Genomic DNA, 25339 nt, shown 5'->3' on the forward strand with positions numbered 1-25339 from the left:
CAAATTAAAGTATTACTGTAGTAAAACCATGATTAATTGTTTCCAAACCAGGGTTTTAGACCAAAAAATAAAACAAAACAAAATATGATTACTAGTTAAGCTCAATCGACAGCATTTGTGGCATAATGTTGATTACCATAAAAGTGTATTTAGACTCGTCCCTTCTTTTCTTTAATTTTTTTTTTTTTTTAAATGTTGGTAACTGTGAGACTTACAATGGGAGTAAATGTGAAGTTTATTGTATAATATTTTTTTATAAATTATATAAAAGCATCTACATTCATTTTTCTGTTAAAACTTGTGTAGTATTTGAGATGACAACGAAGTTATAGACCATTTTAAAACTTTAGACAGAAAAGGTCAGTAAATGACTTATTACACTAAAATCATGTTAACACAAATATTGTTTACGTCTTGTTGCTATACTTTTGAAACAGTGAATATTTTAACATTTACGAGTTGGCCCCATTCACTTCCATTGCAACTGCCTCACTGTGATTTTTGCTTCTTTTTTTTTAAAGATAAGCAGAAACGGGTCGAAACCAACTTTTGTGGTAATCAACATTGTGCTACAAATGCTAGATTGAGCTAAACTTGTGTTGAACCCAGAATATTCCTTTAGTTTATTGTGAGTGCATCCAAAACTTATTGAGTGGAAAAAAAATTATTTCAGAAAATAAATCCCTTCCTCCCAAGAGCTCAGTACAAACCTCATCAATGTAGGCTGAACCCAACTGACAAATGTGCAAATGTATTCTATTTACCACTGAAAACCAAATGTTTAAGTTTGCAAGACATAAAAACACATGCACAAGATATATGAATGTAAGATATGGTGAACATTAGCCCGAAGTGACAGTCTCAGTAGTTGAGCTCTGTTGATACTAGTTTGATTCTGATCAATAATTAAATGCTCTGATGCTGAATCTCATAGTTAATCACTGTTTTGACAGATTGGCATAATCACATAATACACGACATGAACCACATGAACAATATTTTTTTAAGGTCCAAAAAAACTCATGTTCACTGTCACATCAACATTATTTTAACAGACACACCCTTATTTCAGTTCTCACTCTCATTCCCTGTATGCTGTCTGTTTTGAAACAGGTGCTGAGAGTTGTAGGTAATATCGGCCATCATGGCACTCAATATTGTGTTGGGTTGATTCAGGAGGGGCTGCTCACTGCCCTCTGTGCCACGCTGAAGATGGCCGAGTCTGAGGTGGTGACTCTGGGCCTGGAGTTGCTGCACATGCTGCTATCCAATAGCCCACAGGTAAACAGAACAAGAACCCTTCTCACGGATCACTTTATGAAGCTTATGATGGGCCCTGCTTCTCTTGACAGGTGCTTGTGGAGTTAACGATTATGAATGGTGTTCCTCTGCTTGAAGCGATTCAGTATAACAGTGAAGCAGAGCATCGTGTCAGAGCTGCCTACATTGTCCATCACTTTCCTTCTTTCTCTGAGGTCAGCATTGACTATTATATTTTATTTCATTTTAATATTATTATATGTGAATATAGCAACATTGGATCAGCCAACGGCATGAGTTTGGGGCGAGACTTTCTGTTAGCTGACCAATTGCAGATGGGCGGTTGTACATAAATACATAAAATGTAGTCATATCTATTTCTCACTCTTTTTTTCTGTTTGTTTTAAAGGCCTTTGATTTTTCCGGTGGTACAACGCATTTTTGGTCCGATCAGGGGAGGACTGGCCATCGGGAGAACCGAGCGGGCCGGTGTGCCGGCCGCGAAACGTGCCGAATGGGCCGCGATAAGCTAAAATGAGCCACCGCATTATGCAGAACGGACCACAAAACGGCACCGCGCTATGCAGAAAAGGACAGCGAACACGCATAAAGCTGATGGAAACGCACATTATTGCTAAAAAGTCACAAATGTCGACATAATATTTTTCTGTTTAACTCAAGAGCATAAACTCTATGTCGATACATCAAATGTACACAAAACATTTATACACAATACTAGGAGAAAAGCTTCAGCGTGCTTTTTTCTTTTCTTTTCTTTTTTTTTTTTGGAACACTTAGGCCTACAGGCCAATTCTATTAAATTATTATTTGGTTTACTTTTGAAAGATTTTTTATATATATATATATATATATATATATATATATATATATATAAATTTAAATAAATAAAATTAAATAAATTACAAAACGAAAAAGAATTTGAATAAAAAAATTAATTACAAAACGAAAAAAAGGCATTAAATAAAAAAAGATAATTACCAAATGAAAAAAATATACATTTTGAGACCTATATTCTTTTCACAAAATTAGCTTTACCCTGTTCTGTTGATGAAAAAAGTAGCCTGAATTACATTCTCCAAATGTTCTGCACTTTTTTCTAGTCTATAAACTATCAGAACCAATGCAGAGTTCAGAAAACGAGCTTTTGAACATTTTAAAACGTTTAAATATTTTAAATCTAACCCTCTTTACCTCGGATCACATTTACTGCTTCTTCAGAAAATATAAATTTGCTTTTTGAAGCTAAAATAAATTTTAGATGATAATCAAGTTCAGTTGGTCATTAAAAGTTGCTGGAGAAATATGCGGGACATAACGCAGTTGTGATGCTTTAGATTAGATGATTGTTCAAAATATTGAATATCAGGAATGTATCATATGTAAACCCTGATATTACACCACATCATTTTTTTTTCTTTAATAGTTGTGCACACAGCATTTACACATCGATTGGTGGTCCTTATACTGAGACAGAACGTTTCCGCCACTACTTTTGCCGGCAGGTTGCCAGCTTGAACAGGGCCATGACGATCCGCTTTCAGGTCGGAACCGGTGCCAACCTGCGATAGGGGCAACATCAGGACCAATATTACAGTCCAATCAGAAGTGTTGATTGCAAGTCCTCCTCTTCTGATTGCTTTTATTTGTGAAATTAAAATGAAGGTAAAGTGGAACATTTTACCTTCAATTCATCATTCACTTTTAATGAATTGTCTCAATACTCTCCTCATTTTACCAAAACTTAGGAGGAAAAAAAACTAGGGACATCTGGGTGGCGAATTAGCGACACATTTCTGAATGGAAACGGCTTGAGGGCAGATTTCTTTTGCGCTAAACCAAAACTTATGCGACATAGTGTTTTTTTAAACATGACGTCACCACGCACACCCTTTTTATTGATAAAATGCCATTTGAGTGGAAACGGGCAGAAGGCGGCAAATGTCGCCATTTTATTTTCGCATTTTCACTTTGTCGTTAACAAAATAGCGCAAAAGGTGGATGGAAACTAGGCTCGAGTCAGCTGAATTTGTGCGGCTATGCCCATGAACTGCGCCTATGCTCAGTTCACTTAGAGCTCACAATGCCTGTGTCTCGTTTGGAAGGCTGCATGCTAGGTAGGACGCGTCCTTTGAAGGCTGCAGTATACAGAGTGTCCTGCTTTTAACAAGTCTCGAATAAACGAGACGGCCTTCATAGGACAAACGGAAATGGAACGTAACATAGTTGCTATGACAGCACGCCACACTTTAACAAGTGCCAGCGCTTTGAGTGAGAAGGGAACGAAGTCCCTCTGAAAGGGAGTGTATGAGGTACATTTTAGGAGAGTTATAATGATGTAAAGAGAAAATAAAATATATATTACAGGTGTACTTTTTGTCTAATACTTTATTTTAATTAAATATTAATATAATTATACATGTTATTTACTCTGCACCGGCAGAGGGGTTACCAGGATATCATGTTTGGGGGGGCATTTGGCTTGTTTGGGGGGGCAACATAAACAATTGAAAAAATCGGCGCAAAATTAAGCTATACTACACACAATCTGTTTTAGTGCATATCTTTTTCTAAGTCAGGAACCCAGAGATAGGCACAGGGCCCCTATTAGACTATAGGGCTATCACATAAAAGTTAGTTAAACCAGGTCAACATTAATAATATGATGATGATATTATTATTATTTATTATTATTATTGACAGATTCATATATCTGATCACGGTGATTGCCTGGTGATGAGTGACAGGTGTTTGCTTGTGAGAAGACGTGCTACACAAGTAGGCAACCGAGACGAGAGAGTTTTTTAAATGAATCTGAAGTCACGTTTGTATAGACAAGAGGTAAATTCATTTGTTTCTTCTTCTAAGCTGTTCCAGACTTAGGTGCTACTTTTAGGGCTAAAATGCTTTGTGAATTACTCTTAGTAAAACACATTAGGAGTCTAAAGTTATGAAGCTACTTGTAGCCTCTTATAAGATTCTTTGTGAATGCGGCCCCAGGTAAAAAATTTTGATATGCTCATTTGAACGGTATGACAACAGTATTTTTATGTTATTCTCTGGTTGTAAGTGCTGACGACTGTGACTACTGCGCACTCTGGTTGTTAATATGATCCGGCAGCAGACTGACACACCCAATAACGGCCTATAGAAAAGCAATAGGCTACATTTTTTTTAATGAACGTTCTAGTTAGGACTGTTCGTTTTTTATTTAAGGGGCTACTGGAGGAGTTTTGAGACCTATAGTCAAAATAGACTTAGATAAATGTATTTAATTATACTACTATTTTTCACAGTCTCATTTTTACTTTAAGACCGGGGTAAAGCAAGGAAAACTAAAATTTACCTCAACAAGGCGGGATAATGAACGACTCTAGTCTCATTCGTGGAGGTGGAAAAACAAGTTCTTTGTGAAATGATTTATTGTATTAAAATTTAAATGCAAAATAAAAGGTATGAGTCTGCTGTTTTTGTCAATTTTAAGTTTTAATTTAAAATGTTTGCAATTTTAATATAAATACATGGTTAAATATTTTTCCACTTAATTGCTCGAGCAAATTAATATATACATCTGTATAGAAGTAATGCATTGAATACGTTGATTAAATTGGGTTTTAACGTGAATACGTCTATTAAAGAGTGTATATGTGTACAAAGAGAAACGCAATGCAGACAAAACTTTTTTTTTTTTTTAAATAAAAGTTGTTGATAACTTCTGGATTTGAAATAAAAAAAATAGTGAGTATGCCTATGTGTTTCTGGTACGGTACAGCCGCGGATCAGTTAGCCTACAAAGTAACGCAGCATATGTGAAAGCATCTCGCGCTGCTCGTGCACCGCATACAGTGCACTGCACACTGCTTTCTCATCGCCGCACATTCTGCAGCTCTGGCACCTCGATCAGTCCCCGAAAACTCGACGTACATTCACATCATATGTTAATGCAGCGGTAGAGTTACACTCACAGGACACTGCACTTATTCGCAATCACAAAAGTTCATTGTTTGCTCGTGCTTTAAAGCTCTGCCAGGTAAACATTTCATTGGCGTTCTGTTCTGACATAATGCACTTTTTCTGAGCTGGTACGCCGAGCTCGCACAAGACTGTGAAACAGCGCCAAAACTGGATTTTTGTTGTGTCAGACCTCACTCATCTGCTAGCGATGGAAAAATATGCACAAAACAATCCACTTTTAAATTGTAATTTATCATCAGATGGACAGATTATTTCTCAAATTCTCAGGGGAGGCAGAGCTTATCCTAGGGGAGGCACTGCCTCCCCCAGCCTCCTCCTAGACACGCCCCTGTGCACCGGTCTACTGAGGTACTTCAACTTTCGGAATTATCATTACTTGCGTTTGAAAATCATATTTATGGGCAAATTGGCGTAATTCGTTTTTTGACATTTCCGTTGAAGCAAAGAATTGTAGGTTGTGTATGTCCTCCAAATTCTCACGAAAGAAGGCTGTATTCGAAGTGTCCTACTATATATACTCCCTTTTCTCAAACGAGACTGCCTCGATGACGTATGCGGCCGTCAAATGCGACCTCCGGAGCATGCATCTTTCCAAACGAGACACAGACAATGATGTTTTTCTTGTTATATTTTCCAGGTTCAATTCAAGTCAAGCAACAGCATTTGTGGCATAATGTTGATTTACTAAAAAAAAATATTTCGACTGGTCCCTACAAAAAAGGAGGGAAAGCCAAAATCTGGGTTACAGAGAGGGCACTTACAATGGAAAGTAATGGAAAGTAATGTTGGACAATTAAAATTCTTTTATATTTATTTTTATTTATTTTATTTTTTTTATATAGCCACAAGATGTAAACAATATTCATGTAAACATGATTTTAGTGTGATAAAATCACTTAGCCAATTTTACAATGTCATTGTCTTGATGATGTAAATCATAAAATGCACATAAAATGATGATTTTAAACAGAAGATTTAATATAAGTGCATTTATAAAATTCTAAGCTTCACATTTCTGCCTTTAAACCCTCCAAAAATTGTCCCAATTCACTTCCATTGTAAGTATCTAAATGTAACCTTGATTACTTTCTTTTTTAAAAGAAAAGGAGGGATGAGTCTAAATTCATTTTTGTGGTAATCAACATTATGCCACAAATGCTGTCGATTGAGCTTAACTTGTATTGAACCTGGAATAATCCTTTAAAGTATTTCATTATGTATTGACCATATATTCATATTAGTTTCCCAGGTTTAGTGACTAGATAGGACACATAATTACATTACACTCAGTGTTTTGGGACAGATTTTGTCCACATTCTTGAAACTTTGAAAAACCCTAAATCTGAATTTTTTTATGAAAGCAGACAAGGGTCCCCATGATGAAAACAACTTTATTTAATATAAATAAATATTTTTTTTAAATATAAAAGTATTTTTCATTAAAAACCTTTAATGAAAATGTAAAAATGCAAAAAGGTTTGTGAGAGATTTAGGGGATAGAAAATATCATTAACTCAGTGTAAAAGGGTTCAGGATGGACAAGGAGTGAATTTTTATCACTTGGGACACCTCAGCGCAAGTCGTGCATCCTCACAGCCTGGCCACACCCCCCTCCTCGTCATACTCGTCCACCGCCCATCTCAGCCCAGGGAAACCTCTGGCTTGACAGTCTCCCCTCCCTTCCTCGAGGTGAGGTGTTGCACTTCCGGCCGTCCTTCTGTTGGCATGTCTTTCCCGCCCTTCTGAAGCCCTGGGAGAGGCGAGGGGAGGAAGACGGGGGAGGGAAAGAGTGAGGGGGAGAGACAGAAAGATAGAGAGAGAGAGAGCAAAAATCATTCTCCGGTCCCCGGATGCGCTGTCGCCTGGTCCTCAGCCACTCCTCCGCCCTCTGGTGGACAACAGCCGCTGCTCCTCTGGCGGATGTTGTCGAGTCCTCCAACCCCTGGTGGATGGTAACGTCTCACCCCCTTCCTGGCGGAGGGCAGCGCTTTGTCACCAATGTAACAGGGTTCAGGATGGGCAAGGAAGAGGTGGGAACCGGCAGAACAGTCAACATAACCTTAATGACATAAATCAACTTAAAAACAACGGAAACAGACACACACAGCGGCCTCATGTGTCTCTCTCCCTATCTAACTGGTTCCTCCGGCTCGTGTGTGTGCGCAATCCTTTGTCATGTCCCCTACAGTGAGAGTAAAATTTATGAAAAATCTATATTATGGGAACCAACCTTGTGGGAAAACGGCTACATAAAAAGGGACTAAATCATGTCTACACAAAAGAACTACACATGGGTGTGGGGTTTATTTATTGTCGAACATTATGTCGATGGGAGGTTCACACCATGATATGAAAAAACGTGTGTGTGTGTGTCTGTCTATTCAGGGTCTCCTGCAGAGCTGCTGACAGGCTGTATTTCAATGGGACCCTGCTGAACGGTATGCACTCGCACCAAAACACAACAGGCATTCAACGTGTAAACCTTCAGTCAATATGATAAAACCTAACTCAAACAAAATCTGCATTCAGCTCGATAAAGCTTTAAGCAAACACAACATGCATTGAACAAGATCAAGCTCATCCAAAAACCGCATGTATCCAACGTGATACAATTTCACCCAAAGACAACATGTATTCAACATGCCGAAAGTTAAACACAACTGTGGAGGCGGGGGGGGGGGGTTCGAGCACCGATCTGTGGATAATGAGGTCCGTGAAGAGTGGTTAAGGATTTACATCTGTGCCAACACCTGTCTGTATTCCCAGTGAACTGTGACATTGAGATAATAGGGGAGGAGACGGTGGCAGAAGGGAGAGAGCAGAGAGTGTGTGTGTGTGCGCGTTTGAGAGCGTTCTGCTGAAAAGCAAAGGTTTTTGTGTTTCAATAAAGACTGTAATTTGGAACGAAGTATGCCATCTCCCGCTTCCTCATTCCAGAGAATTTAGGGATTTTCTACAGTGGTCGGTACCTCACTCTCCACAAATCGGCACTCGATCAAACCCCCGCCTCCAAAACAACATGCATTCAACATGATAAAGCCTCACTCAGACACAAAACACATTCAGCATGCTGGAACTTAAACAAAAGACAGCATGCATTGAACATGATGAAACCTCAGCATAACATATGACAAAGCATTCAGACAGCAACAATGTTATGGTGTTCAAAAGCGAATTCCTATAACATGAACACATATTTGAATGGTTGTTTCTAATCAGTTTATAGCATATGCTATGTCTCACATATTTCAAAAACAGATCTCCCCCTGCTCTTTAGATTCTCATCTACATGAAGTTTATTTGTGTGGGAGCGTCATGCAGTTTGAAGCTCATCTGTGTGTCTGTCAGAGTTGTTTGTGGTACTGCAAGAGTTCTCAGTGGCTGATCTCTCTCTCTCTCTCTCTCTCTCTCTCTCTCTCTCTCTCTCTCTACTGCGCACAGGTATGCACAACCAAAAAATCATCTATTGTTCACAGACCAAACATGTTTTTAGATTAGCAATGAAAGTATGTTACATGATTTACACAAAATTCTCAGACAAATTTAAGTTCCTCTGCTATTTTTCTGTGTTTTCACTGTTACTCACAAAACCATCTCCAGTTACTCATGTAGGGGAATGAGATATTGTTCAAATGTAATTTCTTCAGAATTTGTGACTAAGGGACAAGAACACGTCACTCATTCCTCGAAATCTGACGTAGTAGTGCGGCCAAGTTTTGCAATGTCTCGTTCCCTTCATCTCAGGGAATCGAGGCTACATGAGTAACCAATGTGGAGGAATGATCCGCCCCTCCAGCTCGTCATCATCACCCCGCCTCTTTGGGCTGCACTTTAGCCAGGCTTACGACAGGAGTTAAGCAGGAGAGCAAGAAGAGGTGCATAATTAATAAGCCTTGTTTAGTCAGCGTGAATGAATCACACAAGATGGGAATAATGCTTAATCACTGCTGTCTTTAAAACGCAGAGCGCACCTCTTCAGAGCTGGCTTTAAATCTCCATGTGTGCACACACTAGGACCAGATCTGGGAGGGTTCGGAGCAGGACGAGATGGTGTGCCGCCGGATCCGTTCCTCAGACCCCCAGACATGTTGATGAGTCGCCGGGGGTGAACCCCTCATGCTTGCTGTGGGCCTGGGAAGACAGGCCGCTAGTGATGCCTCCGCCCCTTGCGCCGTGGACTTTCGAGGGAAGCGCGAGTGGCTGATTGACCCATCCCGTGCCTGGGCTATCCTTTGGACACTACCCCGCCCTTTCACGGAGCCCCGTTTCAAGGAGCTCAGGCTCACCCACTGGGTGAAGGAATAGTAGCTCTCAAGACAGAGAGGACTCATGAAATAATGGATGCAACATCTAGGTTTGCAAATGTGTTCTGCTAAGACCGTCCTGCTGCAAAGCATGTATCCTGTAGGGATATACCGTTTGTCCATGCCCATGAGGAAGCCATGCCTCTAGTTGAATGTGCCTTTAAACCAATAGGGCATCTAATGCCCTGTGAATCATAAGCGAGGGCGATTGTATCAATGATCCAATGAGGGAGCCTTTGTTTGGAGACGGACATGCCTTTTGTGGATCCTCCATAACAAACAAAGAGCTGATCTGACAGTCTAAACTGCAATGCCTGCACAGGGCATAATAAATGTGCTAACTGGTCCTCACCTGAATTAGACAGTGGAGAAGAGAAAGCTTGTACGTGCACTATCTAAGGCCTGAAGGGTGTGGAAAGCACCTTAGGCATATAGCCTTTTGTGTGTTTGATGGTGGCTTTTGAAAGCCCCAGACCGAATTCCAGACATGAACTGTTGTGAGTGCCATCAGCACCAGATTTATGTCCCATGTTGGTACCGTAGCAGAGTGAGGGGGGTTCAAGCGCCTCAGTCCCAAAAGGAGCTTTATGATCAGATCATGTCTGCCAATAGAAGAACCAGCCTCTGGGGCATGAAATGCCGATATGATCAGTACCTAGACATTAAGGGTTGATGGAGTAAGACCTGCATCCAACCGCTCTTGAAGGAATGTGAAGATCTTTGTTATGGAGCAATTCACCGGGTCTGTGTTGCGTGAAGAGCACCAAACCGCAAACGCACGCCATTTAAGTCCATAGACTCGTAGACGGCACTCTAGCTTGCAAAATGCTGTTCCTTATAGACGGAGCCAATTCCAGCATGTGCGCTATGCTTCGTTCAAGGGCCATACGTGTTTGTTCCACAGCTTCAGCTGGGGATGCCAAATCGTACCCTGCCCTTGAGAGAGCGGATTCCTCCTCAGCGGTATTTCCCATGGAGGGCCGGCAAATATCTCCATCATTTCTGGAAACCATGGCTGGTTAGGCCATTTTGGCACAACCAACAGAACCGTTTTCTTGTCATCTCTGACTGTGCTGATGACAGAGTGGAGGAGATGTACCAGGGGAAAGCATATTTGCATTTCGTCGGGCACTTGTGGGCCAAGGCATCCCCTCACATCGGGGCTTGGGACATGGTACTCCATGCCAAAGAGGGCAGTGGGCTGTCTCTGTGGAGGCAAATATGTCAGTGCAATGTCCTGCAAGAAATACTCCACAAAACAAACTCCAACCAATAGGATGCATAAGCACAAAGAATGTGCAGATGCTGAATTTCTTTCACCTCACTGGCCAAATTGAGTCTCTGGCTTTCGGCCTGCTGCTCGTGGGCTTCAGCTTGAGTATGTAAGTGTCTTTTAATGTCTCCAGAGCCTGAGGATATTGAATTATTTGACATATTGTCTTCCTAGAACAGTTACAAATGATGGTGTATCGAGTCTTACCGGTTTCTGACACAAAATGGCATTACGTGACTCCAATTGAGATTCTTAATAACGTGTGATATGGGAAAAAGATCATGTTTAATTCGATTAAATAATAATAATAGTAGTAGTAGTTGTAATAATAATGTATTAAAGCAATATCTCACATCTGAGATGTACTGTTTTGCAGCACTTCATTTGACAAAAATATTATAATGGGTAAGGACGGGCAAGGAGGAGGCGGGAACCAGCTGAGCAGTCAACAAAACTTTTAATGACATAAATCAACTTAAACACACAGCAGTCTCTCTCTCTCTCTCTCTCTCTCTCTCTCTCTCTCGAACAGGCGCCTCCGGCTCGCCTTTATCCCCCTCCCGGATGATTAGGACAGTTCAGCACGGGAATGCATACTCACGGCCTGGCCACGCGCCCCTCCTCGTCACAGATATCTTCAGTGTTGATTCGGATGGTGCTGTGAGGATTTTGATAAAGCACTTCATTTGCTAAAAATAACATTAACATTTAATTTATTAAAATAATTATATTTTAATTTGATTAAGAATTTATTAATTAATTAATTTATAATTAATTAATTCGATTTTACACCATTTTGATGATGAAATTTAATAACATTTTAACAATATACACACACCTCGAAAATTGTGCCTTGAAAAGAATGGGAACCCTGAATAAACCTGCTCATTGACACAGTTCAAGTTTGTAACCAATTTATTTGCTATGCAAACACGTTGCAGGCTTTGGACTTTCAGGACACCAATATTTCAGGATGACAAGAGCAACATTTCAGATGCGATGATTTTTCTGCTGGTTAGTCCAGTTATGAACGTGTTATTTAGTCACATACATTTTTTTAGATGCGCATCTTGTATTCCTTATAAATTCTGTAGAAGTGTGTTCAATAATTGTGTTCCATCGTAATTTATGAGCTTTTCTTATGATCGAATACAAAATGTATCCACCTCAAGCGAGCGTATACATTTTTGATGTGCATTTTGGAGATTAACATTGCTGTAATGTTGAGTTGTAAATGTAAACGATGACGATGGTTGAACCACTGATTTGTTTGAAAATGTATTCACACCCTGAGGTGGTTGCGTAGTGATGTGGCCTTTGCACCTCAGGATGTGAATTAATTTTGGTTGAAGAACAGAATTAAATAATTTGACTTTATTTTAAACTGACAGATTAGGTTTGATAGCTATTCATTCACATCATTAACATCAGGTAATTTAAAGGGATAGTTCACCCAAAAATGAAAATCCTCTCCTAATTTACTCACCCTCATGCCATCCCAGTAGAACACAAAGATTTTTAAAATAATATTTCAGCTCTGTAGGTCTATATAATGCAAGTGAATGGTAACCAGATCCCAGAAGGTCCAAAATTCACATAAAGGCAGCATAAAAGTAATCCATAAAACTCCTGAGGTTAAATCCATGTCTTCAGAAGTTATATTATATGTGTGGGAGAGAAAAAGATCAATATAAATTTTTTTAACTGAAATGTACACTTTCACTTCCACATTCTTTTGTTTTTCGTCATTTGCATTCTTCGTGCATATTGCCACCTACTGGTCGGGGCTGGTCAATGGAGGAGATTTACATTAAAAAAGGACTATATTGTTTCTCGCCCACACCTATCATATCACTTCTAAAGACATGGATTAAACCACTGGAGTCTTATGGATTACTTTGATGCTGCCTTTAAGTGAGCGGCAAAGTTTTGGTCTCCATTCACTTGAATTGTATGGACTTACCAAGCTGAAATATTATTTTATAAATCTTTATTTGTGTTCAGCAGAAGAAAGAAAGTCATACACATCTGGGATGGCATGAGGGAGAGTTAATGATGAGATAATTTTCATTTTTGGGTGAACTAAGCACCTTGCTGAAGCACGCAAAGCTTTAGCCCCAACACATTAAACTTTCTTGTTCAGATTCTTTAGACTTTCTCTGTTGAAATGATCAGCCAGGGTCATGAGGGCCACAACACAATACAAAAAGGTGCTGATTTAGTGCAACTGTACAGAAGAAAACTTGACATTTCTGTGGTCTAGTAATTCTCCTGCTCGCCCCTAGAGGAGGCTGTTTCATTGAGGCTGAGACACAAGCAATGTTGTCTGTTCCCATACTACATCCTTAATTTATGAGATGTCCAGTTCACAGGTTTTTAATCTTGAATGCCATCCTTTGCTAAATCATTGTGGCTTGTATCTATTTATTGAGGTGGAAATAAATAAATGCATGTCTTTGAGACATCTACAGAGAGCAAAAAAGGAAAGGGACAATTGTGTAAAAAGTGGCTGGATGAAATATATGTTTGTGTTGGTGAGTGGAGGAGGACTGTGAGATTAGGTGTGTGTGTGTGTGTGTGTGTGTGTGTGTGTGTGTGTGTGTGTGTGTGTGTGTGTGTGTGTGTGTGTGTGTGTGTGTGTGTGTTTGATGGGACATAACATAAGGGTACAAGAAGGGGATACAGGCTCATTGTTTCAGAGGCAGATATAAGCTTTATGATCTATGTGACATACAGAAGTGAGAGCAGAGAGGTGAAAAGGTCAGAAAGATAAGCCATGCAAACATGAAAAATGTATTATCTGATCCTCTTTAATCAATGTTTTTATCAATTGAATTCTTTAAAATTGCTTTATTTTTGCAGCACTAGTAGCATCAAATGGAATTGCTAAAATAATGATTATTTTTGAAAATAGGTTTCCCAAATGCTTCCCCCATCTTCATGTTCAGACAGACAGATAGTACCACCCCAAATGCCATTGGTTGAGCCAAAAGTTGCAATGACGAGCCTCTCAAACAAACAGATTGCAGTGTCACTGAAATGACACACGTCACTTTTAAAGGGATAGTTCACCCAAAAATGAAATTTCTCATCATTTACTCCCCACATGCCATCCTACTTGTGTATGACTGTCTTTCTTCTACTGAACACAAATAAAGATTTTTAAAAGAATATTTAAACTCTGTAGGTCCATACAATGCTTGTGAATGGTGACCAGAACTTTGAAGCTCCAAAAGGAAAGTAATTTCTTTTTATTATTATTATTATTCTCCAGAAGCAGCACCTGGGAAAGTGTGAATGAGTACTAGTCAGGTGAAATCACTCTATCATTCTGTTTAGATTAAGAGCAGACTGATTGCTATAAAAGGAGGGAAGAAGTGCTTCCAAGCATTGTGTTCTTGTTCGGAATGGTTACTTCTAAAGAAAGACGTGCAGCCATCATCGCTTTGCATCAAAATGGCCTCGCATGCAAGGAAATTGCTGCAAAGAATATTGCACCTGAAAGAATAATTTACCGAATAATCAAGAACTTCAAGGAGAGAGGTTCAACTGCAGTGAAGAAGGCTTCAGGACATCTTAGAGTGTCCAGCAAACGCCAGGACCGTTTCCTCCTGAGGAGGAGCTATGGAATCGTGTCCAGTGCAGAGCTTGCTCAATATTGGCAGCAGGTTGGTGTGAGTACATCTGCACGCTTAGTGAAGCGAAGACTTTTGGACAATGGCCTGGTGTCAAGAAGGGCAGCAGAGAAACCACTTCTCTCCAAGAAATCCATCAAGGACAGACTGAAATTCTGCAGGAAGTACAAGGATTGGACAGCAAAAGACTGGTGCAAATTTATTTTTTCTGATGAAGCCCCCTTCCGACTTTTTTGGGACATCTGGAAAATTGATAGTCCGGAGAAGAAAAGGTGAATGCTACCATGAGTTCTAACATTTTTGGTTGTGCCAACAGTGAAGCATTCTGAGACCATCCATGTGTGGGGTTGCTTTTCATCCAAGGGAGTGGGCCCTCTCACATTTTTGCCCAAAAACACTGCTACGAATAAAGAATGGTATCAAAACATCCTGCAAGAGCAACTTCTCCCAACAATCCAGGAGAAATTTGGTGATGATCTGTGCATTTTACAGCATGATGGAGCTCCATGTCACAAGGCAAGAGTGATAATGAAGTGGCTCGGAGATCATTACATTGAAATTTTGGATCCGTGGCCAGGCAAACCCCGGATCTTAATCCCATAGAGAACCTGTGGTCAATTCTCAAAAGGCGAGTGGCCCAAAAATTGTGATCAACTCTGAGCACTAATAAGGCAAGAAGGGATCGCCATCAGTCAGGATTTGGCCCAGAAGCTGATATCCAGCATGCCAGAACGAATTGCAGAAGTTATGATGAACAAGGGTCAACACTGTAAATACTGACTCTTTGCACATATTGAATGTTTTTGCCAATAAAAGCCTTTAAAACTCCTGAAATGCTTATCATTGTTTTCCAGTATACCATAGAAACATGTGAAAAAATTATCTACAAATACTGAAGCAGCAAACTTTGCAAAACACAAAATTGATATCACTGCCAATACTTTTGGCCATGGCTGTAGCAAGGAGTAATACACTAATGACTTATGACCTTTTCCAAAAGCAGTACACACCCAGAGTATCTGCTGCTTTAGGGGGGCTGTATGCTACTCCCAAAAATTGTGCTGAGCAGGTGGCGCAGCTGTAAATACCTAAAGAACTGAGATCTGGGAATCCCAGAATATTGAACCATATTTTCAAAGGATCTCAACACTCCACTCTTATATAGGCCACTGAGTGTATTAACCTCCCTCACAATCCACTCTGTCCAGCAGAAAGGGGCTTATTAATACATAAGTTTGGGTTCATCCATATGCTCGAGGCTACATTTAAATAAATGCCCGAATTAAACACTCTGGACACTTTTTTCCATACCGAGTGCAAATACGAGATAACTGGGTGTAACTTAACTTCTCTGGTTAGTTTGATAGAAAGGCTTTGGAATGGTGATTATGGGGCAATACATTTTTGTTCAATTCAAAACCAGGGAGGGGCACTCTCAGGTGGGAGCGTTCAATGAGCCAAATATCTGAGTCTGAATGCATAATAATAAAACAAAATCTTGTGTAGGCTTAGCTCACCTTTGTCAATCGGCCTATGTAATTTACTGAAATGTAATCTGGGACGTTTATTTATTTTTTACCTTTTTTTATTAAAGGGTCAAAATTAACTCACACAAAAACTAAATCACACAATTTTGCTGGGAATAAAATACCCAAATACTTAATGCCCTATTTGGGCCACTGCAAGGCACCTTGTCAAAAAGCTGTTACATGGCAGTACGCTGTCAGCCAAAGCTTCAGATTTAGACCAAAATAATACAATATATACAATAAAATATCGTAAAGCAAAAGCTTGTGTGCCACACCTCCCACCACCACCCCTGGAAAAATCATCCTCCTTTTTTATCACGGCTGCTAATGGTTACGGGCAAGATAGAGCAATAAGTGGAAAGAGGGCAACCCTGAAGGGTGCCCTTGTCCAGAGTAAAATAATCTGAAATTAATCAATTTGTCTGTACCGCCACTACCGGGTGACTATAAAGTAACTTAATGGTTGGCGGAAGCTTTACATTCTTTAATGATTCCATATGAACTTCTAGCAAAAGTGGAGCGAGGTCTGTAGAATAAGCTCTAAAAAAATTCAGCAGCAAAACCATCGGGCTCCGGAGCCTTGCCTGTAGTCAAGGCCTTAATTACCTTGACAAGCTCCTCCAGGGTTATCTCAGAATCAAGAGAATTTGTAAGGAAATATCAAGGTTAAAATCACTTCTAAGCAGAATATTGTTTTTGCCCGTCATTTCCAATCAAGCTGTAATTTTGCCAAATTATGTAAATATGATTTAATTTTGTGTATTTAGGATACATAAAATGTTAGCTATAAAATTTGCCTTAACGTGATAAAGGAATTAGCCATTTATCTCCAAAATGATACAAATGTCATTTCTAGCACATAATTCTATTAAACTCAATACAGAATGTGAGAAGTGCTGGAAATGACTCTGTGGTGGGAATTTTAAGGACTTTCAGAAAAAAAAGAAGAAAATGACATTCTGTTAAGACATTGTTAGTAGACAAATAAAAAAAAACTTTGTGATTGTAAAAAAAAAAAAAAACTTTTACTTTGAAATAACATGCACTTCTGAATCATGCACAATAAGTAATGTGTAAAAAAGATCCATATTTATTTCATATTGAATTTAACCTCCATAATGTGTGAAACAGAATATTCAAATGGAAATTATGTATGATGTGCCTTTCGTTTTTCCATTGGGATTAGATTAGATTAAGCTTGTTAAGGCTGTTACTACTGTTTGTCTATAACCTATAGTTCAATGGCTAAAATACCTGTTTCTCTCTTCCTCTCAATGCGGAGGCTAATGGTTCACATATTCATATGAAAGAAAACATCATTTGAAATGATTCCACACTGATAACTGAAGTGTTTTGCAACTGTTTGTATGAAACACAGTGCAAAAGTGCTTTGTTTTTCTTCCATTTGTGTTTCAGATGAGAACATGATAATAATGTTTTGTTTTTGAAACCCATTTCATCTTTCCCAGAGCCAGACAAACCCCAGAGTGTGTTCACTAGTTTCCCAAAATCCCTGATGTTTAGTTATGCTTTTCAGTATCAGCCAAATGTTTTTACACCTTGAATTCAGGCAACTGAGATTTAGTATCTTCTATAAACAGACATTGCTTGGCTGACGCAAAGCAGAAGTGCACTTGAAATGTTTTGAAAATTTATCAAATATTTTACTGCCTTGTAAGTGCCCATGAGCCGGTTTCAATGGGAACCCAAAATTATTGTGGATGTTTGTTACCCCTCTAAATATATATGTTGGCAGTAAATCTTTTCACCTTTGACTTCTGGGTTTATCTATCATGCAGGAAGGTGGAAGAGGTCCATAATAACTTCATGGATGAGAAGGACAGGATCATCATTGAGATCGACAATGAATCCAAAAAAAGAGCCAGGTGGGGAGAGCTTTGAAGTGACGTGTGTAGGCCTCAGGAAGTGGATCATTGCCTTTAAAAAATAAAGCTGTTGCTTTTGAGGCCATGAGGGGAGACAGTGTTGAAATGTTAAGGAGAGTTATCAGATTTTGTGATGAAATTTGGCAGCATCTTTGGCAGATTTTTAAGGAACATTTTGCCCAAAAGGAATATGTTCTCCTGAAAAGTCATCATTTACTCACCCTCATGTCGTTCAAAACCCATATGACTTACTTTCTTCCATGGAACACAAAAGGAGGCACTGCTATGTTTGCATTGCTCTAATTGATGTTAAAAGTGAATGGGGGTAGATGCTGTCGTGCACCAAAAAGGACAAAATAGCTCCATTAAAAGAAAAAAGTGTTTATATGATTCATGCTCTATATTCCTAGTCTTCTGAAGATACATTAAAGCTTTAAGTGAGGAACAGAATGAAATTGAAGTTGTTATTTACTGAAAATGGAATCTGGAAATTTGTACCAATACCCAGCGATAATAGGGATGTCAGTACATCAAACCAATACTGACTGATCAATAACAATCAATAATCATAATCATTTTAAATTATATACACACTCAAAAAATAAAAACAAACTTATGGATTTACTTTAAAAAGCAATGTCAAGTTGTTCTACACAACAGGATCGAGTAGTTCCATTAAGCCACGGTTCAGCTGGATTGACTAAAGAAACTCAAGGTTAATATATATGAGACAGCTTCAGCACTGGCTTCAGACTCGAGTCCCGAGATGAGCATGGCACCACGGCACATACAATGTGATCTTCAACCCTTCCTGCCGTCAGCTACTCAACCCCTGGACAGACCTCTGTTTTCTGCGAACAGGAGTCCCCCCCCACAGCAGATGTCCAGACGCGTCGTGGTCACCGCAGATGCCTCCCAACTGGGTTGGGGCACCGTTTGCAACTGTTGCTGGCTGTATTTCTTGCCCTGCGGAGGTTTTTCCCACTGATTCAGGACAAGCACGTCTTGATCCATTCAGACAGCACCACGACGGTAGCGTACATAAATCACGAAGGTGTCATGCGTTCTCGTCAAATGTCACAACTCGCCCGCCATCTCCTCCTCTGGAGTCAGCAGCAACTGAGGTCACTCATGTCCCAGGCACCCTCTACACGGCAGCAGACGCACTGTCATGACAGGCCATGCTCAGTGGAGAGTGGAGGCTCCATCCCCAGGTGGTCCAGCTGATTTGGGAGCAATACGGCGAAGCACAGGTAGACCTGTTTGCTTCCCAGGAAAACTCCCACTGCCTGCTCTGGTACTCCCTATCGGAGGCTCCCCTCGGGATCCCAACTGTGCAAGGTCAGGGAGGACGGGGAACAAGTCATTGTTCGGACTTGGCTCTCGGACCTCACGCTCCTAGTGACAGCACCTCCCTGGCGGATTCCCCTGAGGAAGAACCTTCGTTCTCAGAGACGGGGCACTCTCTGCCATCCGCGTCCAGACCTCTGGAACCTCCACGTCTGGCCCTCGGACGGGTCGTGGAAGATCTAAGTGGCCTACCACCAGCCACCACTAGTGTAACCCCCGTTCCCTGATGGAGGGAACGAGACATTGTTTCCCCCTTGCCACAACACTGTACCAAGCCGCTGTAATGGCTAAACCTTATTCTCGGCTCCTCAGTGCAGAACCTGACTGAACAGTTGCACGATCCCCACCTTTTATACCCGCATATCTGGGGGCGGGACATGCAAATTCTGTTCACCAATTTGGCATTGGCCTTTTCTCATATTCAGAGGTATCCGAGGCTCTCAAAAGAAGCCCCCTTGTGTCACTACAATCGACACAACGTCTCGTTCCCTCCATCAGGGAACAGGGATTACACTAGTAACCTAGACGTTTACCTGCAAACAACTGTGGCAGTTGAAATGTTAGGCAAAGAGAGAGTATGGAAGTTAGCTGGCTAACAGATTACATGTCAAAGGACTTATCCGATTGGGCCATAGCGTATGTGAGCCGATTGGCGAACAGCTAAATATGTTAAAGTGGCTTGTGCCATGTAGTGTTTCATGACTGAATCATTATATCATGTTGCTTTCTATTCTTCTTCAGAGTGAACAGCTTTAAGAAACAACAGGAGATCTTGATACAGAAACATGCATATTTCTTCGAGTGATACAAGATCTGCAATAATGGAGAAGAGAAATAAAATAAAGAAGATCAGACAGCCTGGGGAACTCATCACACAGGGTTTGTTGAGAGAGTGCTTGTGGGTGGATGAATGTTGAAGGTGAAATAGTAATGTGTGGTAATAGTTTTGGTCACGTTGTGTCAGATACTCAAAAAAGGTCCATCAGATTGAAGTGAGTAACTGCGCCACCACGAGGACCTACTAAGTAGGGGGAATTGGGCATTCCAAATTAGGAGAAAGGGGATTAAAAAAAAAAAAATCCCCAGATAAAGCTGTCTCAGTTTAGATGGCGAATGCTTGTAGATTGTTTCAAAATGTTCCGTCTTTCCAGCACGGCAATGTTGCCCCCTATTTTTTTAACAGTTCTTGCAGTCAGATTAAGGTCACAGACAGCAAGGAAGATTGTAGGAGAATATGGTTGCTCATCAGATGTCTAAAACACCTGTATATCTTCTGTATTGCCTGGATTTACAGTCGGCATTGTAACTGCACCTGGAAAGGGTGTTATGGAAACATTGTATTCCTGATAAAGTAGTGCATGAAAACACTGTACATTGTGCACTTGGTTAAGTTAAGTGTGTGTGTGTGTGTGTGTGTGTGTGTGTGTGTGCGTGCGTGCGTGCGTGAGCATGCATTTATCACTTTGTGGGGACATTTTGTCAGTCCCCATGAGGAAAACAGCTTATGAATCATACTATGCAGAAGGTTTTCTGTGAGGGTTAGGTTTAGGGGTAGGGTTAGGATTAGGGGATAGAATAGTTTGTATAGTATAAAAAACATGTATATGTCTATGGAAAGTCCCATTAAAACATGGAAACCCAACATGTGTGTGTGTGTGTGTGTGTGTGTGTGTATTGGGGGTACTAGAAGGCAGAACAGTGCTCTCTAATGTGGTATCATAAAGACTTGAGTTGTATTTCAGGTGCTGGTTATTTTCCAGTGCCACATCAAATCTTATCTCAAACATGAGTGAATGGCGCTTTGGACATTTTTTGTAATAGATCCATGCTGTACATCATGTACACCTTGAAGGAGTGAAATCTCAAATAAGATTGGTTGCCTTTCTTTCAGAATGAAGTATTTGGGTTGACATTAAATGGATATTCTGCAATAGACAACCAGCCTAAATGACCACATACACACGATTGTTAGTGATTATGAGATCACTGTAATGAGAGCCTTATTTTTCTGTTTTTCATTGTTTCCTGCAGTGATGAGTAATTAAAATTATATGGAAGTCCAATAAACTATTTCCAGAGGTTTTTAATTTCTTTTTCATCTGTATGCATATGTGTGTTTTTCTGCCTGTTGTTAATTTTGGGAAGCATCACTATTATTATAGCAGTTATGAGACCGGAATTTGAACTAAACACATTTTTTTTCACGTTTTTTTTTTATTATTATTTGAACATCAATTTGAATACCTTAGCAACCACATAACAATGCCCTGGAAATCTCCCACAACACCCTAATGTCATGGCAGTGAGTTTTACTAATGTATATAACACAAACATTTTCTTCAGAAAACAAAAGTTTTGCTTTGCAATATGTTTTGCACTTCATCACAATAGGCTACACTCTGTGTTCCATTGCAATAACTTTTGGGTTCCCTCGCAATATGTTTTGCACTCATAATACGTTTTGCGCTCCCTTAAAACAAGTTTTACAATTTTCCATGGTTCTGTTACAGTTACCGTTTTTTAACCTTGATATTTATGGTAAAACCACAGTTGAGAACAACTGATCTAGTAGTTTTTTTGTCCCACTTTTTTAACACATCATAAGTCATCCCACCTAAGATGTTCTTCGTTGCAGCTTTCTAGAACCACTGCAGTGAACACATAACGGATGTCTCACATTTCCAAACCCTATGCAGATGTTGACAATCTTCTGTGACTCCTCAGCCTGGGACACAGTCTGATGTGGTTTTCTGATAGTGGATGTACCCATATGCAGGTGCTCCTCTTTGCTCAGGTCTGATCTTGGAGATACCAGCTCTCAGGAATGAATTAGGGACAGATTCAGTGTTTTTTTCTTCCTGTCTGTCTGTACAAGAGCACACGTTACATCAAACATTTTGAATTATTAAAGTGCCGATCTTTCAATCTTGTGCTATGGGGAACCTTCACCCATCGTTTACCAGTATCAAGAGTGAAATCTTGTGACATTGGCCTGGGTTGTTTATTTGGACATGCAATGACTGGACCTTCTCTACTCACCACTGTGACTTTTCACGAAGGACTTTCGATAGTTATACTCTGAAAGGGTTCTTTGCGGTTGTCAGGTCTAATGATGTTAGCAGTCCAGGAGAGATAGAACAGCCCGCATTCCTGCAGCCCACGTGTTTCTATGTTGGGTATAACCCAAACATACCTGTGGCTGATGTTGAGGGTCTTCACATGCAAACAAAGTGGGGAGGGTTAATGTGAGCTGTTACAGGTTCACCACAGACCTCAGCAGGGACAGGGGCGAAAAAGGGCACTGATTTTTTGTATTTATTATAATGTTTTTTTTTTTATTTAATTTTTTTATTTAAGCATTTTTCTTGTCTCATCACTCTTTTCACTTCTCTCATCTCTGCACCCTCACATTATCAGTTTATCTCTGCTGACTCCATTCTGACCTCTCACCATGGTTTTGAATGGGTAGCCTACATGTCCAAAAATGGCCATGGTATTTTTCTGAAAGTGATTAGTCTACTAAAAACTAAAAGGCAAACTTGCTTTGGCTGAATCAGACAGCTCCTTCAGTTAATGGCAGTATTCTATAAAAGACGTATTACATTTCTATCACTGAAAAGGACTCTACCGCTCCCATTATAATAAATAAAGCTGTCTACACTGCAGGTGTGCCATCTGATGTCGTAAATGCGGTAGCAGTCGAGTATTAATCTGTTGATTATTTACAACACAATACATAGAGTGGACATTTTATCTGACCTGTGTTGATGTGTCAGCGTCGTTCTGTGAGTACACTGCCAAAATGTTAACTATGTTTCATAAATAATCAAAAGCAATGTCATTTCTGGATTCTAAAGCATTTATTAAATTATTGTAGCATTAAAAATGAGTTCAAAGTATGTGAACATGTTTAGTTACATATGATTTATTATTCATGTTGTCGGCAGAAAATAAATGAAGAAATTACTGTAACTGTGAGTCGCTTAAATAATAATACACAAACATGTTTTGGCATACTTTTGACGTTCCGTGCTGAAAAAGATATGTACATAATTAATAACCAGGGATGGAAAGAGTACTGAAAAATAATACTCAAGTAAAAGTACTGTTACTTCTTAAAAAATGTAGTTTGAGTAGAGTAAAAGTACCTGTCCTAAAAACTACTCAAGTAAGTAAAAAAGTAGCTTGTTTAAAAGAACTCATGAGTAGCGAGTACTGAGTTGCAATAGTTATGACCTTTATAATAAAACTCTATGCTGCGATTTAAAAATGAGGCACACATACCGTAGTTTACATTCCCATTTATGGCCATTTGCCAGAAAGAATACAAAATATAGGTATTTTATTGGTGTTTGTGATTGACAACTTTTAAAATAAATCACTTATCTATGATACTGTAAACACTACCTGAATCTGATTTTAAAAAATTAAAAGGGCATATGATTACAGAAATGAAAAGATGAAAGTTTTCAATAAAATAAAGTATGAAATAATTACATTAAAATCAGTTTATGTGTAGGGTCTAAATTTCCCCTAATGCCAACTGCGAGAGTTATTGTTGCGCATAAAACATGTGAGGAATGCAAAAAAACAAAACAATAAAAAGCAGGGTCACTTGGCACAATAAAGGCGGTAGAGTAATTTGTTTGGTACAGGGGCCACATCAGGCTTTAAAGGGATAGTTCACACAAAAATTTTAATTCTCTCATTATTTACTGACCCTCATGCCATCTCGGATGTGTTTGACTTTCTTTCTTAAGCAGAAAACAAATTAAGATGGATTTAACTACTGGAGTCACATGGATTAGGCTACTTTTATGCTGCCTTTATGTGCTTTTTTTATCTTAATTTGTGTTCTGATGAAAGAAAGTCATAGACAGATGGTATGAGGGTGAGTAAATGATAAGAGAATTTTCATGTTCGTGTGAATTATTTCTTAAAATAGCACATGGGGGTCCACATTGTCCTCCTTTTGAGATACAATGTAGATCTTATATCTTTTAAGCCCAGAAATAGTTGTGTTCTCATTCTAATGCATGATGGACAATTTTCTGAAGTTTGTGACTGGTGGAATGTTCTGCTGAAGTATTGCTCTGCAAATGTTGATCTAATTAGAAATTATTTTATCATCTCTATCCTGGTTATTTATTATACAAATGAACACAATCTCTACATCAGGGGTCTGTATTATAAAAAAAAAAAAAACCTAACAATATTATTACAAATATTATTATAAATGATGTTACATTAATACTTTTAAAGCTACTGAAGTTATTCAGCCAAAAGTAGTGTGTTTTTTTTTTCATTTCCTTGTTACTGTTGTTTGATTAATAGTCTTTATATGACATATGCTCAATCCGGTTACAGGTACACTTCAAGTTCAGCATTTGATATGTCCAACAGCATACGTCTAATTTCGACCAGACGGACTAAATTTACAGTGATGCCTCACCAAGATGGGCATTGGTGGATTTATAAATTGGTTAAAGTATAAAGGGGCAGCTGTGGCTCAAGTGGTAGAGCGGGTTGTCCACTAATCGCAGGGTTGGTGGTTCGATTCCCGGCCCACTTGACACCACATGCTGAAGTGTCCTTGGGCAAGACACTATGGGCAAGACACTGAACCCCAAGTTGCTCCCAATGGCAGGCTAGAGCCTTGCATGGCAGCTCTGCCATCAATAGTGTGTGAATGAGATGAAGTGCAAAGTGCTTTGAAAACTGCTAATTTTAAAAAGGCACTATATAAGTGCAGACCATTTAAAGTGTATTTGATCCTTTAGGCACATAACCGCATAAGTGCTCAAACATTAGCTGCCTGTGAATCAAACCGCGTGCAGGTACAGATGTCAGGAAATATTTTTTATCTAGATCAACCAACCAGTGGTGCTTTTGCTATCACGATTGATGTAATGAACACCCCTATTCTAGATGTAGAATATATGTATACTCGAAGTATAGAAAATTACTCAGAAGTTTATCATCGATATCGCGGACATATCTCTTTTATTTTTTCAGATACACATCAAGATTGTTCTATCGCCCAGCACTATTGATAACATTGCATTAATCTCTCACAGCAGCCCAATAAATTGTTATAGATAGTTAAACT

At 39.5% G+C, this 25339-nt stretch overlaps 1 pseudogene; it reads left to right on the forward strand.

Moving 5' to 3' along the window:
- The window catches only part of LOC127663481 (transmembrane and coiled-coil domain-containing protein 6-like), a 31652-nt pseudogene that overhangs the window by 4441 nt on the left and 1872 nt on the right, over positions 1-25339 (forward strand).

This window comes from Xyrauchen texanus, chromosome 23 (assembly GCF_025860055.1).
Source record: "Xyrauchen texanus isolate HMW12.3.18 chromosome 23, RBS_HiC_50CHRs, whole genome shotgun sequence".
Taxonomy (NCBI): Eukaryota; Metazoa; Chordata; class Actinopteri; order Cypriniformes; family Catostomidae; genus Xyrauchen; species Xyrauchen texanus.